The sequence below is a fragment of the Myxocyprinus asiaticus genome, chromosome 1 (assembly GCF_019703515.2).
Source record: "Myxocyprinus asiaticus isolate MX2 ecotype Aquarium Trade chromosome 1, UBuf_Myxa_2, whole genome shotgun sequence".
In the NCBI taxonomy this organism is placed as follows: Eukaryota; Metazoa; Chordata; class Actinopteri; order Cypriniformes; family Catostomidae; genus Myxocyprinus; species Myxocyprinus asiaticus.
Genome location: NC_059344.1, coordinates 66,195,088 through 66,213,978, shown reverse-complemented (window position 1 = coordinate 66,213,978; position 18,891 = coordinate 66,195,088).

Genomic DNA, 18,891 nt, shown 5'->3' with positions numbered 1-18,891 from the left:
TAAGCACATGGGTCTGTAAACACTCACATCACCCATGGCTGTAGCCTCCGGGTTGCCGAGTACCAGCTACCCAGCCATAGGGACAAACGCTGGTGCCATAGACACTGGGGCTGATGGAGCAGCAGGAGTATCAAAAAAATTTGTCTCCTCATAGCAATGAGGCGGTGGCGCAGTACGTTTATATCTCGGATATAATTTCACATATTCACCACATTCATCATCTTCAACATTTTCATCATTTTCAGGAATTTGTTTTTGTTTAGTTCCTGAAAAGGCAGCAGTTTGTATCTTTACATTGTCAGAAAGTCGAGTAACATCCCATCCAGATTTAGTACTGGCATGCTTTAATTTGGATGCATACATTTGCCAATCTAAAATATCTTCAGCCATTGGAGTTTTACCCTTAGCCAATTTTGGGTCATCGGTAACTAGATCTAGCAATTCCCACATGAGGAATGCTTCTTTTGCAGCTTTAGCAACTTCAAGTCTTAAAACTCTACCTCTACGATCTGTCAAAACTCTCTTAGACTGTTCTATCCACATACCACAAAGCATGGCAGCATATTTCCGCTGTTTCTTAACATCTTTAATCTCTTTCAAAATCAATTCACTTTGCCTTCACGGACCCCACTTTTCCTGAAAACCATTTTTAAGCATTTTCTGTTTCACTTTCATTCTACCTTCTACAAAAATAACTCAGCAATTTGTGCAGTCAAGGTTTTCCCCTTTCCATTGAGAAAGCCATTTTCCGTGTTATGACAATTCCAACAAAATAATATACTTTGTTCACTAGACAGGACAATGTTTATTTCAGTTTATAATTCTTCCAATTTATAATTCTAGATTTAGAATTATATCCCTTATTATAGTTTCCTTATCTGATATAGTAATATTATTACTTCCACTGTGTTCTTAAATCACCGGTATTATTAATTCAGTTGTACAATTCGACAAATGTCACATTATCTCATCTGCTTTCTGGATCAGAAATTAATTCTGCATTTGCGCATAAATTCACACTGCAAGGTTCTCTGTTACTTGATTGTGGTGGTGTCTCATAAATGGAGATACATCCTGATGAAACGTATTAGTCAGGTTTTCCAATTTATCAACCACGCAATATAAAACTGTTGCAAACTAATCGATAACTCAGAAGTGGTGCGCACCATACAAAGCTGCTACTCTCTTATCAGGATCTCAAAGATTCCATACTTTCTCACCCCACTGCGTCAAATTTATGGGACTGAACACTCGGAATCAGACCTCGGATTAGGATATTTTAGCTCTTCGCCTTTGTTCTCTCTTCATCTACATGTCCGCAACTGAAATTGAGAGAACCGGAGGCAAGAATATATCTCAAGACTTTGCCAACAACCAGTCAACATAGAATTGGAAAAGAATGGAAGATGATAACTCACCTTCCTAATCTTTGAGCCTTGCAGGAGAAGAATCAAAGTTGATCTGTTTTCAACTTAATCTCGGTCCGGAACCTCCAAATTGATGTAGTGGGATCCAGCAGATGGAAATGACTTCAATAAATCAGATGATTTGTAGAAGGAATAACAATTTTAATTTGTAAATGTTAATAAATGAATAAAAATGAAATAATGAATACTGAAAATAAATGTTTGATTATAAATGTAAAGCAGATATATCTTAAGGATATATCCAAGGACTAAGTCCTGGAATAAACCTAACAACACAAAGTCTGGTCTTTGTCTATTGAACTAAGTTAGTAAATGGAAAAAAAGTTAGTACAGAGATGAGTCGAGATGAGGCCTCAAAGTTGGTGATCAGATGCGAAGAGCTAGAGAGATGAGGTGTTCCCTATCTGTCACTCACTCAACGTTGTGTCAATGTAGTGACACTAGGGGTCACTCTTGGGAGCTCGAGACACCTCTGGTTTTTGATAAAAGGCCAATGAAAATTGGCGAGTGGTATTTGTATGCCACTCCCCCGGACATACGGGTATAAAAGGAGCTGGCGTGCAACCACACATTCAGATTTTTCTTCAGAGCTGAACGGTCGATGTTTACTGAGCTGACTGTTCATTCACCTCTGCTGGATTTGATGGCCCATTTCAGCGGCTTCTCCCTCCTCTGCACTGGTGCACTGCAGAGAACGCCCCTGGGCGCTTCGGCAGAAAAAAGAGAGTATATCTAAAAGAGCGGCACACGCGGAACGTCTTTTTAAAGACGCATCTTTTTAATGTGACGGGCGACCCAGGGACGATGAAACCCATTGCCTTGGAGCTGATAAGAAGACCACTCCATCCCCCGGTGGAGGGCCGGGAGGAGAACCTTTTGTTGCCTTTTCATTTGATTTCGCCGCATGCCCAAGTGACTGCGGTACCAAACAGTTCAGCAAAAGAGCGGTTTCCTCGTTCCCTGGGTCACATACCCGGTGTGCACGGCTGTCATCACAACCACCATCCACCATTCCATTTTTGCAGGTTTGGCACTCCAGCGGCGGTCTCCCCGCCCCTGCGCACCCAGCTGTGGCACAAATCCACCCCCGATGTGACAGTCTCTACGGGTCACGAGGACAGGCCTCTTCCTCCCCCATCCAAGGCTGTTCCAGGGGTGGTCACAAGGAGCCAGGTAAGTGCTTCGATGTCCCTAGACTCAGCACGGCACCTCGAGCTCCGCCCTGCCATGAGGCCTCACCTGCTGGTACGTCCGACGAGATTGTCCCGTTGGTCCCCCTCGTGTGGAGATTGGATGTGTGGCTTGCACTTTCCAATCCATCACGATGGCTGATCCAGACCGTCCGACTCGGCTACACGATTCAGTTCGCCAGGCATCCGCCCAGGTTCAGCGGTATCCACTTCATCTTGGTGAAGGACGAAAACGCTGCTACCTTGCATGCGGAAATCGCGATAGAACCTGTCCCTCTGGCCGAAATGAAGAAGGAGTTTTACAGCGCCTACTTCATCGTACCAAAAAAAGGCGGTGGGTTGTGGCCAATCTTGGACCTGTGGGTACTGAATCAGGCTTTACACAGACTTTTTCAAGATGCTGACACAAAAATGCATTCTGGCGAGTGTCCGGCATCAAGATTGGTTTGCAGCGGTAGACCTGAAGGATGCGTACTTTCACATCTCAATTCTACCTCAACACAGACCCTTCCTGCGGTTTGCATTCGAGGGTCAGGCATATCAGTACAAGGTCCTCCCTTTCGATCTGTCCTTGTCCCCTCACATCTTCATGAAAGTCGCAGAGGCAGCTCTTGCCCCGTTAAGGGAGGTGGGCATTCGCATTCTCAACTATCTCGACGATTGGCTAACCCTAGCTAACTCTCGGGACATGTTGTGTGCACACAGGGACTTGGTGCTCTCGCACCTCAGCCAATTAGGGCTTCGGGTCAACTGGGAAAAGAGCAAGCTCCTCCCGGTTCAGAGCATCTCTTTTCTCAGTTTGGAGTTGGACTCAGTCTCATTGACAGCGCGCCTAACGAACGAGCGTGCACAGTCGGTGCTGACCTGTTTGAAGGCGTTCAGACAGAAAACAGCGGTTCCACTGAAATTCTTTCAGAGGCTCCTGGGGCATATGGCATCCTCAGCGGTGGCCACTCCACTCGGGTTGATGCATATGAGACCGCTTCAGCACTGGCTTCAGACTTGAGTCCCGAGATGGGCATGGCGCCGTGGGACACATTGCATGGACATCACGCCGGTCTGTCACCACCTCTTCAGCCCTTGGACTGACCTCGCATTTCTACGGGCAGGTGTTCCCCTAGAGCAGGTCTCCAGGCACGTCGTGGTCATAACAGACGCCTCCAAGACGGGCTGGGGCGCCGTTTGCAATGGGCGCGCAGCCGCTGCCTTGTGGACGGGCCCATGGCTGTGTTGGCACATCAATTGCCTTGAGTTGCTGGAAATTCTTTTTACCCTGTGGAGGTTCCGGCCATTGATCCAGGGCAAGCACGTGTTAGTTCGGACAGTAAACATGGCAATGGTAGCATATGTCATCCGCCAAGACGGTCTGGTACGTCCTGACCGAGGCACCTCTTGGTATAGATGCGTTGGCACACAGCTGGCCCCCTGGACTGCATATGCATTTCCCCCAGTGAGCCTACTTGCACAGATTCTGCGCAAGGTCAGGGAGGATGAGGAGCAGGTCATCCTAGTAGCACCCTACTGGCCCACCCAGATGTGGTTCTCGGACCTCATGCTCCCAACACCCCCCCCCCCGGCGAATTCCCCTGAGGAAGGACCTTCTTTCTCAGGGACAGGGCACCATCTGGCACCCACGACCAGACCTCTGGAATCTCCATGTCTGGCCCCTGGACAGGACGCAGTAGACACGATCACTCAGGCTAGGGCCCCCTCTATGAGACGCCTGTATGCCTTTAAGTGGCGTCTGTTCGCTAAGTGGTGTTCTTCCCAATGGGAAGACCCCCAGGGATGTGCAGTCGGATCGGTGCTTTCCTTCCTGCAGGAGAGGTTGGAAGGGCGGCTGTCCCCTTCCACCTTGAAGGTGTACGTAGCCGCTATAGCAGCGCACCACGACACAGTGGACGGTAAGTCCTTAGGGAAGCATGACCTGATCATCAGGTCCCTGAGAGGTGCCAGGAGGCTGAACCCCTCCAGACCGTGCCTCGTTCCCTCATGAGACCTCTCTGTAGTTCTTCAGGTTCTACATAGAGCCCCCTTTGAGCCTTTGCAATCAGCTGAGCTTAAGGCACTCTCCTTGAAGACTGCCCTCCTGACTGCGCTCACTTCCATCAAGAGAGTAGGAGACCTGCAAGCATTCCCTGTCAGCGAAACATGCCTGGAGTTCAGTCCGGGCTACTCTCACGTGATCTTGAGACCCCGACCGGGCTATGTGCCCAAGGTTCCCATGACCCCTTTTAGGGACCAGGTGGTGAACCTGCGAGCACTGTCTCCAAGCAGAGGATCGCCCACTGGCTCATTGACGACATAGCTATGGCATATCACGCTCAGGACGTGCCTCCCCCAGTAGGGCTATGAGCCCATTCTACCAGGGGTGTAGCGGCCTCCTGGGCCCTGGCCAGGGGTGCCTCTCTAACAGACATTTGCAGAGCAGTGGGCTGGGCAACACCCAACACCTTTGCGAGGTTCTACAACCTCCGGGTGGCACCTGTTTCGTCCTGTGAAGTGGCATGCAATACAAGCAGATAAGTCTGGGATAGCCGGCCGGGTGTATCGCTTGCACATAGCACCTTTCACCTCCCCTGAGCTGAAGACGTGCGCCATTAACTCCCAGTAGTGTTAACAAACTATGTTCCCTGGTTGACTTCCTCCGAGCCCTGTGGCAGTCGAGTTTTCGGAGAGAACCTATCATATCGCTTCTAAAAATTAACAATAAAAGTTGCATTATTTCTTTCTTTATTTGTTTATTTTTAGCGCCATGTCAGCAACAAGGCTATCCACACGGCGAGAACAGATTAAGTATCAAAAACATAAAAATTCAATAAGGAATTTTAGTTTTATGTTAGACAGAAACTCTAAGATATTTTTAGGTGATACATTTTAAAAAAATGTCTGATAAGTTTGTTTCTGAGTAAAACCTTTGTCTAATAGTATTAAAAGCAGCACAATCCAATAAAATGTGCTTAATAGTCAGTACAGTCTGACAGGAAAGACATGACGGAGGTTCTTCACCTTTTAATAAAAATCCATGTGTCAGTCTAGAATGACCTATTTGAAACCTAGTATATACAATTTGATCATGCCTATTTTCAAAGTTAGAGAAAAGATTATTAGTTATACTGGGATTTATTTCATAAAACTTATTATTTTTACATTCGTCCCATTCTATCTGCCACTTGTTTGAGATATAAGAGTTTAGTAAGGGTTTTAGGTCCATGGGTGCAATACTACACCCTGTGATTTCTAGAGAAAGGGCTTCTTTAGCTGCGATATCTGCTTTCTCATTGCCTGACAGTCCAAAATGACCTGGGATCCAGCAGAAAAAGATACTGAAGTTTTCTTTCTGTAAGTTGTCTAATTTAGTTAAAATACTCAAAATAATGGGGTGATCAGTCTTTACAGATTCCAAAGCTTGAAGGCAAGAATTTCATCCTTGTTCATTCTTAAAATTTTCCAGGGCTAAAAGCAGAGCACGAGCTAAGATGGAGCATTGTCCAGGAATTCGGATTCCATAGTGTTGACCTCCGATAACTGCTGCTGCCAAAACTTTATTATCTGCTTTTGATCCATCAGTGAAAACAGGTTTATGGAGAGGGAAAGTACATCTTATATCTAAAAATTGCTGGTGGTACTCATTAGGGTGTGTCTCTGTCTTTTTGTGCTGTGTCATTGTCAAAATGATATTTGGCCTTTTCAGATCCCACGGTGGTATAGGACAAACATGAGCTTGGATTAAGTTGTCCAAATTGATATCCAGGTTTTCTAGATAAGGTTTCATCCTCATTCCAAAAGGTCTGATATATCTGGGTCTGGCTTCATATAAGTAAGATCGTTCGGGGTGAAAAACTGTCTGGTAGACTGGATTGCTTTGGTTTGCCTTAAGTTTCACTGCATTTTGTAGTGCCAACTTCAAACGTCTGTTCTGGATTGAAGGTTCTCTGGCTTCTGTGAAAAGACTCTGAACAGGAGAGGTTCTGAATGCTCCTAAAGCCAGTCGTAGTCCTTGGTGAGGACTTTCATGCTGACCCATATACAAAGCATGCATAGTCTAACCGGGATTTGACTAGCACTCTGTAAAGTCGTAAAAATACAGTGAAGTCAGCACCCCATTTTGATTTTGCCAGCACTTTTATAACATTCATTTATCTTATTGATGCATAATTGTACTTGTCGTTCGATTACATACATGTTTTTTCCTCTGTAACAAATACACAGATCATCAACATATAAACTGCAAAAAATATCGGGCATTATAACATTTGCTATACTATTAATTTTGATACTGAAAAGTGTAATAGAGAGAATGTTTCCTTGAGGGACCCCTAGTTCTTGAATATGTGAATTTGACAGGGTATTTCCTATCTGAACACGGAAACATCTATTGGACAGGAAATTGGAAATACCGAATTCATACAGATCTTTAAAGATGCCATATCTCCAAGTGGTATCATAAGTCTTCTCCAGGTCGAAGAAAACAGCTACAACATGTTCTTTTTTAATAAAGCTGTCCCGTACAAATGATTCCAGTCTAATAAGGTGATCCAATGTGCTTTTTCCTTTTCTAAACCCACACTGGAATTTACTGATCTTGTGTTCAGATTCTAGTATCCACACTAGACAGACATTGACCATTCTCTCCATAGTTTTATAGAGGCAGCTGGTCAGTGCTATTGGGCGATAATTGTTAGATCAGAATGGTCCTTACCTGGTTTTGGTATGGGTATACTTATTGCTTCTTGCCAGGATGAAGGAAAATGTCCTGTTCTCCAGATGGTATTAAAAATTTCCAGAAGGAGCAGTAGTACTGTATGGGGCAGATGCTTCAAAAACTCATAATGAATTTTGTCTGGTCCAACTGCTGTATTATGAGCATGCTTCAAAGCTCTCGAAAGCTCCTCCACTGTGGAAGGCTGATTATATGGTTCCATATTGTTTGAGGAGAAATCATGGGGTTTCTGTTCTTGTTGTATTCTTATTGTATTGAAATTATGTCGACAGTTTTCTAGTGAGGAGTTCTTCTCAAAGGACTCTGCTAGTTTATTTGCTATTTCCTGTTTTGTAGTTAATAGGGTGCCTTGATTTTTAATATGTTGAACTTGTGGACCACCTCCCCTATTTTCCATGGTGTATCTGATGTAAGACTACATACAAAATTTCTCCTGCTCTGTCTATTTGTCTCATTAATGATTCTTCGTGCTTGTGCCTGACACCTTTTTAGTTTTGTAAGATTCTCTGTTGTTGGATGTTTATTGAAGTGTTTCTCTGCTTTTTTCCGGGATTTCATAGCCTTTTTACAGTTGTCGTTGAACCATGGGTTAGACTTACAATGTGGCTTTGTTGATGTCTTAGGAATAGTTTAATTTGCTATTTCAATTAAAGTGTCCATAAAGCTTTTTGCTGGGTCTTGGTTATTTTTAATCCTCATGTTACATTTTTCATAGCACATGGTTTGAAACATGTATCAACTGGCTTTTCTGAGTTGCCATCTTGGGATTCTTTGTTGGATGTCTAGTCTTGTAGAAGTGAGTATCAAAGGGAAGTGGTCACTTCCACATAGGTCATCCCCGGTTTTCCACGAGAAGTCAAGCAATAACTTGGGTTTGCCCATGTCAATGGCAGAATATGTTCCATATCCCGGGTGTAAGTAAGTATTTGAACCATCATTGAAGAGGCACAGTATTACTAATAAAGTCTTCAACTCTTTTGCCCTTCACATTAGTGTGGCTTCCTCCCCATAATGGACTTTGACTGTTAAAGTCACCCATAATGATGTAAGGAGGTGGCAACTGATCAGCCAATTTGTTAAAGTCTTGTAAGGTCACGGTAACATCAGGGGGTATATAAATTGAGCACAAAGTAATAGTTTTATGGAGAGTTATATGTAAGGCCATTACTTGTAGGTGGGTGTCTATTGTGACTGACTGTGAATTATATCCTGTCCTAATAAGATGGCCACCCTGCCAGATGGACGATGTATATTTGGGCCAAATGCATTAAAAAGTATAAATTGTTTCAGATAAAAAGAGCTAAAAGTTGCATTAATGTACTGTATATGTTAAAGTACAGAAAATGAAACAGTAGCACATGGTATATAAGACAATTATAGCTAAAATACACTGAACTGTCTTGTAACATGTATTTCTTAACAGTTAGGAATCACTTTTCTTTACTGGCAAACACAATTACAAACCTGTCTTTCCTCTATAACATAATAATGTAGTAGGGGAGAGCGGGGCACAAACTAACACAGGGCTAGTTGTAACACACGTGGTGTGAACTTTTCCACAAACCATGTATACAATGCTGCCTTAGAATTTGATCAAAATAGCATAGTTTAGGAGTAGTTTACCTTTTGGAACAGTCTTCGTATCAGGAGTGTCAAATCAAATCAAATCAAATCAAATCACTTTATTGTCACACAGCCATATACACAAGTGCAATGGTGTGTGAAATTCTTGGGTGCAGTTCCGATCAACATAGCAGTCGTGACAGTGATGAAACATATACCAATTTACAATAACATCAAATTAACACAGCACAATTTAAACATCTGATATACACATAATTACACTCAACAATATACAAATAATAACATACACTGTACAGTATACAATACGCACTATATAGATACATATTATTCAATAAAAATAAAAAATAAAAATATATAAAAAAAGTATATATATATATATATATATATATATATATATATATATATATATATATATATATATATATAGAATGTACAGTATTGTACTGTATTGACATTCAGGCTGTCGGTTGATAGTCAGTTGTTAAGAGAGAATATAATATAATAATAATATAATTTATGACAGTCCGGTGTGAGATATAAGAGTAAGGGTAATAAAGTGCAGTGCTGATGTATTTTGATCATGGGAGATCAAGAGTTCAGAAGTCTGATTGCTTGGGGGAAGAAGCTGTCATGGAGTCGGCTGGTGCGGGTCCTGATGCTGCGATACCGCCTGCCTGATGGTAGCAGTGAGAACAGCCCATGGCTCGGGTGGCTGGAGTCTCTGATGATCCTCCGAGCTTTTTTCACACACCGCCTTGTATATATTTCCTGGAGGGAGGGAAGCTCACCTCCGATGATGTGTCTGGCAGTTCGCACCACCCTTTGCAGTGCTTTGCAGTTGTGGGCTGTGCTATTGCCGTACCAGGCGGAGATGCAGCCAGTCAGAATGCTCTCTACAGTGCAGGTGTAGAACCGTGTGAGGATGTGGCGGTTCATTCCAAACTTCCTCAGCCGTCTCAGGAAGAAGTGGCGCTGACGAGCCTTCTTCACAACGACTTCAGTGTGGATGGACCATGTGAGTTCCTCAGTGATGTGGACACCCAGGAACTTGAAGCTGCTGACTCTCTCCACTGGTGCTCCATTGATGGTGATGGGACTGTGTTCTCTGTCTTTTCTTCTGAAGTCCACCACAAGCTCCTTTGTCTTACTGACGTTGAGGGAGAGGTTGTGCTCCTGACACCAGTGTGTCAGAGTGTGCACCTCCTCTCTGTAGGCTGTTTCAACATTGTCAGTGATCAGACCTACCACCGTCGTATCATCAGCAAACTTAATGATGGCATTGGAGCTATGTGTTGCCAGACAGTCATGTGTGTACAGGGAATACAGGAGTGGGCTGAGAACACAGCCCTGTGGGGCTCCAGTGTTGAGGGTCAGTGAGGAGGAGATGTTGCTGCCTATTCTAACCACCTGGCGTCTGCTTGACAGGAAGTCCAGGATCCAGCTGCACAGCGAGCTGTTTAAGCCCAGAGCCTGGAGTTTCTCATCTATCTTGGAGGGCACTATGGTGTTGAATGCTGAGCTGTAGTCTACAAACAGCATTCTCACATAAGTGAGAGTGTGTCTATGATGCCTTAAAATGTTGCCTCCACAGGCAGCACACTTGGTTTTGGAACAGAGCAACTACATATAAACTAAAGGGACATTCACAATGACAGCAACTCAGTATTAAAGCAACCTGCAGTTAGGGCTGGGCGATTTATCAAATACACCGATCCAAGATGTCCCTTTAGTTTAAATGTAGTTGCTCTGTTCCAAAACCTAGTGTGCTGCCTGTGGAGGCAACATTTTAAGGCATCATAGACACACTCCTGATACAAAGGCTGTTCCAAAAGGTAGCCAACTGAATATCAGCAAAGGGAGCATGGATAGTAAAGTCATCCAGTTGTAACACACATGGTGTAAACATTTCCACAAACTTGTTGCCATATCAACAATATGTAGAGAAAAAAATGCAGCAAAAAAAAAAAAAAAAAAAAAAAACCTTTGGATGATATCACCAAAAATCCATTTTACAGCAGTAAATGTAAAAATTCACACAAAAGAAAATTTTCATCTTTTTTTAGGGTTAGTCTTAAACGAGGCAAACTTGGTATCATTTTAATCTCCAATCTTTTAGCTAGAATCTTGCATCTTGCATTTTAATTATAAGCTAGCCAGCAGAAGTGACTAACCAGGTCCCCAAATCCCATGCAGTCAATTTACAATAATTTGTCATTTACACAATTGCCCCTTATGCATGCATGTGTGCATGCGTGCGTGTGTGTGTCTTGTCATCAATCCATGCATTATTTTGGCTAACGCTCTGGCTTTGTTTTGTGGCATTCACTGTCAAGTGTCAAAATTATTACTATATTTTATATGACAAAGTTAATAAATGGCTTTTATTGACAAAATATTTTAGTTTATCTTCTAGGTACTTTAAATAGATTGGTTACAATTGTTATAGGAGGATTTTAAAGGGATAGTTCACACAAAAATTAAAATTCTCTCATCATTTTCTCAACCTCATGCCATCCCAGATGTGTATGACTTTCTTTCTTCAGCAGAACACTAACGAGCATTTTTAGAAGAATATCTCCACTCTGTAGGTCCATACAATGCAAGTGAATTGTGATCAGATCTTTGTAGCTCCAAAAATCATATTAAGGAAACATTAACGCAATCCATATGACCCCAGTGTTTAAATCCATATCTTCACAAGCGATATAATAGGTGTGGGTGAGAAAAAGAAAAAAATGTTAAGTCCTTTTTACTCTTAATCTCCACTTTCACTTTCATATGTGAAAGTGAAACTAAACAGGCACCACATGTGCCTTTCAGATGTAAAAGTGAAAGTGAAAGTGGAGATTTAGAGTAAAACGTTTTTTTTTTTTTTTTTCACCTACACCTATCATATTGCTTCAGATTATATAGATTTAAACACTGGAGTCATTTGGATTACTTCAATGTTTCCTTTATGTGATTTTTGGAACTACAAAGATCTGGCCACCATTCACTTTATTGTATGGACCTTCAGAGTGGAGATATATTTCTAAAAAAAATATATTGTTACTGTTTCACTGAAGAAAGAAACTTATACCCTCATGCCATCCCAGATGTGTGAGTTAATGATGAGAGAATTTTCATTTTTGGGTGAACTATACCTTTAAACTGCAATTCCCTCATGTTACAATGTGAACATTTCACTTTCCTTATTTCCAATTTGATGGCAAAAAAGTATAAACTGTATTCATGAAACATGACCACATATTTGTACCAGACATGTGTAAAATTAATGTGTAAAAAGAAAAATACATTGAACCCCAAGTACATTTACACAAACTTAAGAAAACCAAAAAGTGTTAGTTTGCGCCCACTCTCCCCTACACATGTATAACGATGCTGGCAATGACAGGCAGACGATGATGAAGTGTAGAACCCAAGTGCAGTGTTATTTACATCAACGTGAAATCCAGAAACTGTGAACAGAAAACATAAACTAAACCTGACATAACTTGACTACCAAACAATGTTACATAAACACAATACCTGACAAGAGACAATGGCAAACATGAGGGCTTAAATACACAGACATGGGTAACAAGTAAACAAGACAACCAATAACAAGACTGTGCTAATAATAAGACAATGAACCATGAACCAGTGACATAAGACTGATAATGAGATAACAAGACAATGAACCAATGAAAACAAGACACATGAACATGGAGGGGAACAGGATATCACATGACCAGGAACATATGAGGAAACAGGAAATCACATGACATGAAACCATATGACCTGAACAGGATCTAAACTTAAAAATAAAAGACATGAAATCAAGAAAATGACGTGGGACCCTGGCTCGGCGACCAGGACGTGGGACCCAGGCTCGGCGACCAGGATGTGGGACCCAGGCTCATGGAATGTGGCAGACTTTGTGGAAGTGCTGAGTCCCTCATCAGCCACTCCCACAGTGAAAGGTGAACCCCTTGGCAACAGGGCAGAGTCCATGAACTGAGCCAGAGTCCATTGGATTTTGCCTCCAGGCATCAGGGAGCTGACCGGCTCATTTAGCCCAAAACTGAAAAAGTATTTGAGGGCCACCTCATTAAAGTTGACCCTGCAGGCCACAGTGCAGAAGTTCTCTACATATTCCTCCAGGGGACGATTCCCCTGACGTAAATGAAGAAGCCAAACTGCTGGGTTAATTTTGTGGGTCAGGTATTCTGTAACGATGCTGGCAATGACAGGCAGACGATGATGAAGTGTAGAACCCAAGTGCAGTATTATTTACATCAACGTCAAATCCAAAAACTCTGAACAGACAAGACAAGACAAGACAAGACAAGACAAGACAAGACAAGACAAGACAAGACAAGACAAGACAAGACAAGACAAGACAAGACAAGACTTGACTTGACTTCCAAACAACGTTACATAAACACAATACCTGACAAGACAACCAATAACAAGACTGAACTAATAATAAGACAATGAACCATGAACCAATGACATAACAAGACTGATAATGAGATAACAAGACAATGAACCAATGAAAACAAGACACATGAACATGGAGGGGAACAGGATATCACATGACCAGGAACACATGAGGAAACAGGAAATCTCATGACATGAAACCACATGACCTGAACAGGAACAGGAACTAAACTTAAAAATAAAAGACATGAAAACAAGAACAAAACACATCAACATGACAACATGACACTGTGTGTACAATGTAATAGGGCTACTGTTCTGTAAAATTAGTGTTGTAACATAAGTTGCATTTTAAGGAGTATCACAATATTGTAACGTTACTTTTAAATGTAATGTTTCTGTTTCTGACTGGCATGCAGTATTATTACTGATGAACTAATTCTTTATTTTCCAGAACTGTTTTACCATAGAAGCAGTCACGAAGAAGTTCCATGATAACAGCATTCCCATGCCAAATATGAAAACTATGACCTTAAGCAAAGAGCCACCAGTTAGATGACTAATAGAAGATAGAGATCGGATAGAGAAGAGTATGAAAGAAACAGAATGTAAACATAGTCTTGAGTTTGAAAAGTTGAAAGCAAAAAAGTTTTTACATCTAGTTTATTTTAGTAACAAAGCCAGCAATCTCCAATTGGACTTGACTGATTTAGGGTGGTCATTATTCTTTGTCTACTCGTTAAAGATGAAGCGTGGGTGAGGTAACACTAACGTTATCAAATGGAATTGCAAACAAACATACAAACAAACACATAAATAAATAAAAATATAAGAGGTTCATATGGGTTTACCCAAACATTCCTCTTATCTGCTGTTGGTCGCAACAACAACCAATATGCATTACATGCAATATACGTCTAGTCAAGATGCTCAAAGAAATAGAGCTATGTTTTAAAGGCGCCAACCAGATTCATTGCTGGTCAAGTCTGTCAGCTAATTATTTTATAACTGGTCCATTACTTCAACAGAATAATTTGTGTAATAAGCAGAAAAAACAAACCAGCAGGAGCATCTTCTCCAGGGTTCATTTTGCTCGGGGTTTGCGTGGTAGCTGTCTGGAAAAAAAAAAAATAAACAAAATATTATAATTATAATTGTTTATGTGAATTAACAGAGCTCAAAGGGGTGAATTCACTACACTGGAGTGTCATTTTTTTTTTTTTTTTTTTTTTCAGTTGCATTACGCTTACATGTTGTCAAAAGTCTGGCGAGTAAAAACTAAAATTTACTAGCCAATGGCGACTCTTTCTCCAATGTGTGTGAGGGTTGTATATGTATTTTTAAGTGTCTTGTGTACAATAAAACAGATTTATTTTAAACAGACTGGAGTTTTGTGAATGTAAATGTCATGTGAATGTAAACCATGTGACAGATTTGACAAAATAATTCATAATTAATTCCAGTTGCATTTGATTGAAGTGTGGGCAATTTTATCACACAGTTCTGTCATCTTGGCCAGGGTCAGTTCTAGGGTCAGTGGATATTCAGGGCTTGGTCCAGACATCTGTGTTTAATGAAATATAAATACAGAATGCACTTTATAATTAAAGTTCAAATTTGTGAGGTGCCAATTATATAAATATTTAAATATTACTGAAACTAAGAGATCCCACTAACTTTTGTCTCAGCTTATGCTCAAAGATAAAAAATTACATGATTTTAACACTACATACTTTAACACATTACTAAAAAAAACACTATATTGCCCATTCGGCGTTCTGCCGTTGGACGTCGGGTTTAAGTTAATTTAGAAGATAGCAGGCTGCAAATAGCCTAAAATAAGTACTTAGGAGGTAAAAATAGTTGCTAGATTTGTCAAAGTTTGTGAGGTGTATTGCATCATCTCTTAATAAAGTTTTTGCAAATGGCTTGATCACATCTGTATACAGAGTATTACAATGTTTTCAGGTTTATAATTCTAAATATTTGGTACTTATTACATCTTGATACACCAACTCAACACAGTTTCCAACGTCTCACCAAGACATGTTGACCAGACACACAAGATGCAATTGGATGTTGTGAGCACTCTTCATGTATGTGTGCACATATGCAGGAGTGCTTGAAAGCAGCTGCCAATAAGACATTGTGTGTGTGCTGAATTGAGTCTGTATTTGGTGATACTGCTACGTAAGAAAGACCAGTTGCATTCATATATACACTACTGGTCAAAAGTTTTGAAACACTTACTCATTCTTTATAAAAAAAAAAAATAATAATAATAATTAAAAAGAAAAAAATATTTTAGTATAATAGTAAAGTCATCAAAACTATGGAATAAATGGAACTATGGGAATTATGTTGTGACTAAACAAAATCCAAAATAAATCAAAACTATGTTATATTTTAGCATCTTCAAAGTAGTCACCCTTTGCCTATAATTTGCAGACATGTACTCATGACATTTTCTCAACCAACTTCTTGAGGTATCACCCTGGGATGCTTTTTAACAGTATTGAAGGAGTTTCCATCTATGTTGGGCCCTTATTGGCTGCTTTTCTTTATTATTTGGTCCGAGTCATTAATTTCAAAAACTTTTATTTTATTTTTTATTTTTTATTAAATTTTAGTTTTATAATGAAATAAATTAATATGGTGGCACAAATATTTTTGTTGACAAAACTAATTTCAAACATTTAAGCATACACCTTCAGATCAAAATATTTTTAAGATCATGAGAAACATTTCATACTTAGTTGAAGCATCCTTTGATTTTATTACAGCACACACACTATTAGCTTGATACAGTTTGACTTGGGAATATTTTCCCACTCTTCTTTGCAAAAATGTTCCAGATCTGTCAAATTGCGAGGGCATCTCCTGTGTACGGCCCTCTTCTGGTCCCCCCACAGATTTTCTATAGGATTCAGGTCTGGGCTCTGGCTGGGCCATTCCAAAACCTTAATCTTTTTTTTTTTTTTTTATTTATTTATTTGGATGTGTGCTTTGGATCATTGTCATACTGAAAGGTGAAAGATCTTTCCACATGGTTTTGGGAGACTGGATATAGGTTTTTGTCGGGCTTGGATGTTTTTTTCATCAGAAAAGGCTTGGTCTTGCCACCCTTCCCTATAGCCCAGACAGATGACGAATATGGGAGATAGTTTTCACATGTAGGGATCAACCAGTACTTGCCAGAAAGAGCTGCAGCTCCTTTAATGTTGCTGTTGGCCTCTTGACAGCCTCCCTGACCAGTTTTCTCTTTGTCTTCTCATCAATTTTGGAGGGGCGTCCTGTTCTTAATAATGTCACTGTTGTGCCATACTTTCTCCATTTGTTGATGACTGTCTTCACTGTGTTCCATGGTATATCTAATGCCTTGGACATTTTTTTGTAGCCCTCACCTGAGCGATACCTTTCAACAACGAGATCCCATTGAGGCTTTGTAAGCTCTTTGTGACCCATGGCACTTGTAGTAGCATGAAACCAAAAAGATGTCAGAAAAATACTACAAGAACAGCTGAGATTTATTTGGAGTTAATCAGAGTCACTTAAGGTGAAGACAGGTGTGTACTATTTCACATGAGCTTGATGATTGGTTGATTCTGAACACAGCCACAAACCAAATTATAAAAGGGTGTGCACACTTATGCAGTTAAGTTATTCTAAGTGTTTTATTTATTTATTTATTTATTTTCTCTGAAATGTGTCACTTTGGTTCCCTGTCTGTCACTCACTCGACGTTGTGTCGATGTAGTGACACTAGGGGTCACTCTTGGGAGCCCGAAACACCTCTGGTCTTTGATAAAAGGCCAATGAAAATTGGCGAGTGGTATTTGCATGCCACTCCCCTGGACATACGGGTATAAAAGGAGCTGGTATGGAACCACTCATTCAGATTTTCTCTTCAGAGCCAACGGTCATGCTCATTGAGCTGAATTCTCACGACTGTTCATTCACCTCTGCTGGATCTGGTGGTGCATTTCAGCGGCTTCTCCCTCCTCTGCACTGGTGCACTGCAGAGAACGCCCCTGGGCGCTTCGGCAGAAAAAAGAGAGTATATTTTCTGAAAGAGTATATTTCTCTAAAAGTGCGGCACACATGGAACGTCTTTTTAAAGACGCGTCTTTTTAAAGATGCCTTTCCGATTGTGTGTTATTCCTGGTTGCGATCGTTACCTTTAGACGGTCACAATCGCTGTCTTTCGTGTCTGGGCACGACCCACGCGGAGGCAGCGTTCGTGGATGGTTCATGTTCTCATTGCGAGAAAATGACCATGGCAATGTTGCGGTCACGGCTTGCTTTCGTAAGACCTCCCATTCCCCAGCATGCTCACTTGCCCTGATCGGGCTCTCGCACGTGACCGGCGGCTCATCTCAGCGCGAGTTCAACTTCTCGTTCGGAGCTCCGGAAGACAACAAGTTATCGAGCACAGCATCGGAGAGCGGGCTCGTCCAGTCTGACGCAGAGGCTTCGGCTTGACTTCCTTCTTTGGGAATGGTTGCCCAGCCTCACGCCGACGTGGAAATGACGGACGTGCTTTCCCGGGTGGCCGCGAGCGTCGGGCTAGAGTGGAACCCTCCACTCTCCCCTGAACCCTCGCGGCTTGACGATCAGTTCCTGCGCATGGGGCGCCACCCACTGCCACACCCCGCCCCCATTCCTTTCTTCCCGGAACTGCATGAGGAGCTGACAAGATCGTGGGAGGCACCTTTTACTGCCCGGTCCCGGTCTTTCAGCTCCCCCGCTCTCACTACCCTCGATGGCAGCGCGGCCAGGGGGTATACGGTGATCCCCCAGGTGGACAAGGTGTTCGCGGTGCACTTGTGTCCGTAGAGCGCCACCACCTGGTGTGGGCGCCCGAGACTCCCGTCCAGGGCCTGTAGGTTTACGTCATCCCTGACGGCTAAAGCCTACTCTGCCGCTGGACAAGCCGCCTCCGCCCTGCACGCCATGGCTCTCCTGCAAGTACACTAAGCCAAGGCGCTAAAAGAACTGCACGGGGTAGTTCTAACCCGGGATTGATGCAGGAACTGTGCTCAGCGACCAACCTCGCTCTCCGGGCGACGAAGGTCACGGCGCGGTCTCTCGGGCAGGCAATGTCCACGCTGGTGGTCCAGAAGCACCACCTTTGGCTTAACTTGATTGAGATGGGAGAAGCGGATAAGGCACGTTTTTTTTTTTTTTTTTTATATATTTTAAAAGCCATCATATTGCTTGAGAGGACTTGAAATACACCCACAATGAGACACATTACTTCAACAGAGCAGAATGTGCAAGAAAACAACAGATTAAACATTAACCACTGTGACCTTATAAAAAACAAATAGCATCTACCATTATTTGGGCTCGGGTTGGGCTGTAAATAGTCCAATTCAGCATCAAAAACAACAGATTCCTCCATTTCTCCACAGACAAAAATAACCTGACACAGTTTTTCAAAAACCAGCCAACAACCAACTTGCAACCAACCGGAAATGATTTCATGCTGATGCTTATTTAAAGAAATAGTTCACCCAAAATGAAAATTCTGTCATCATTTACT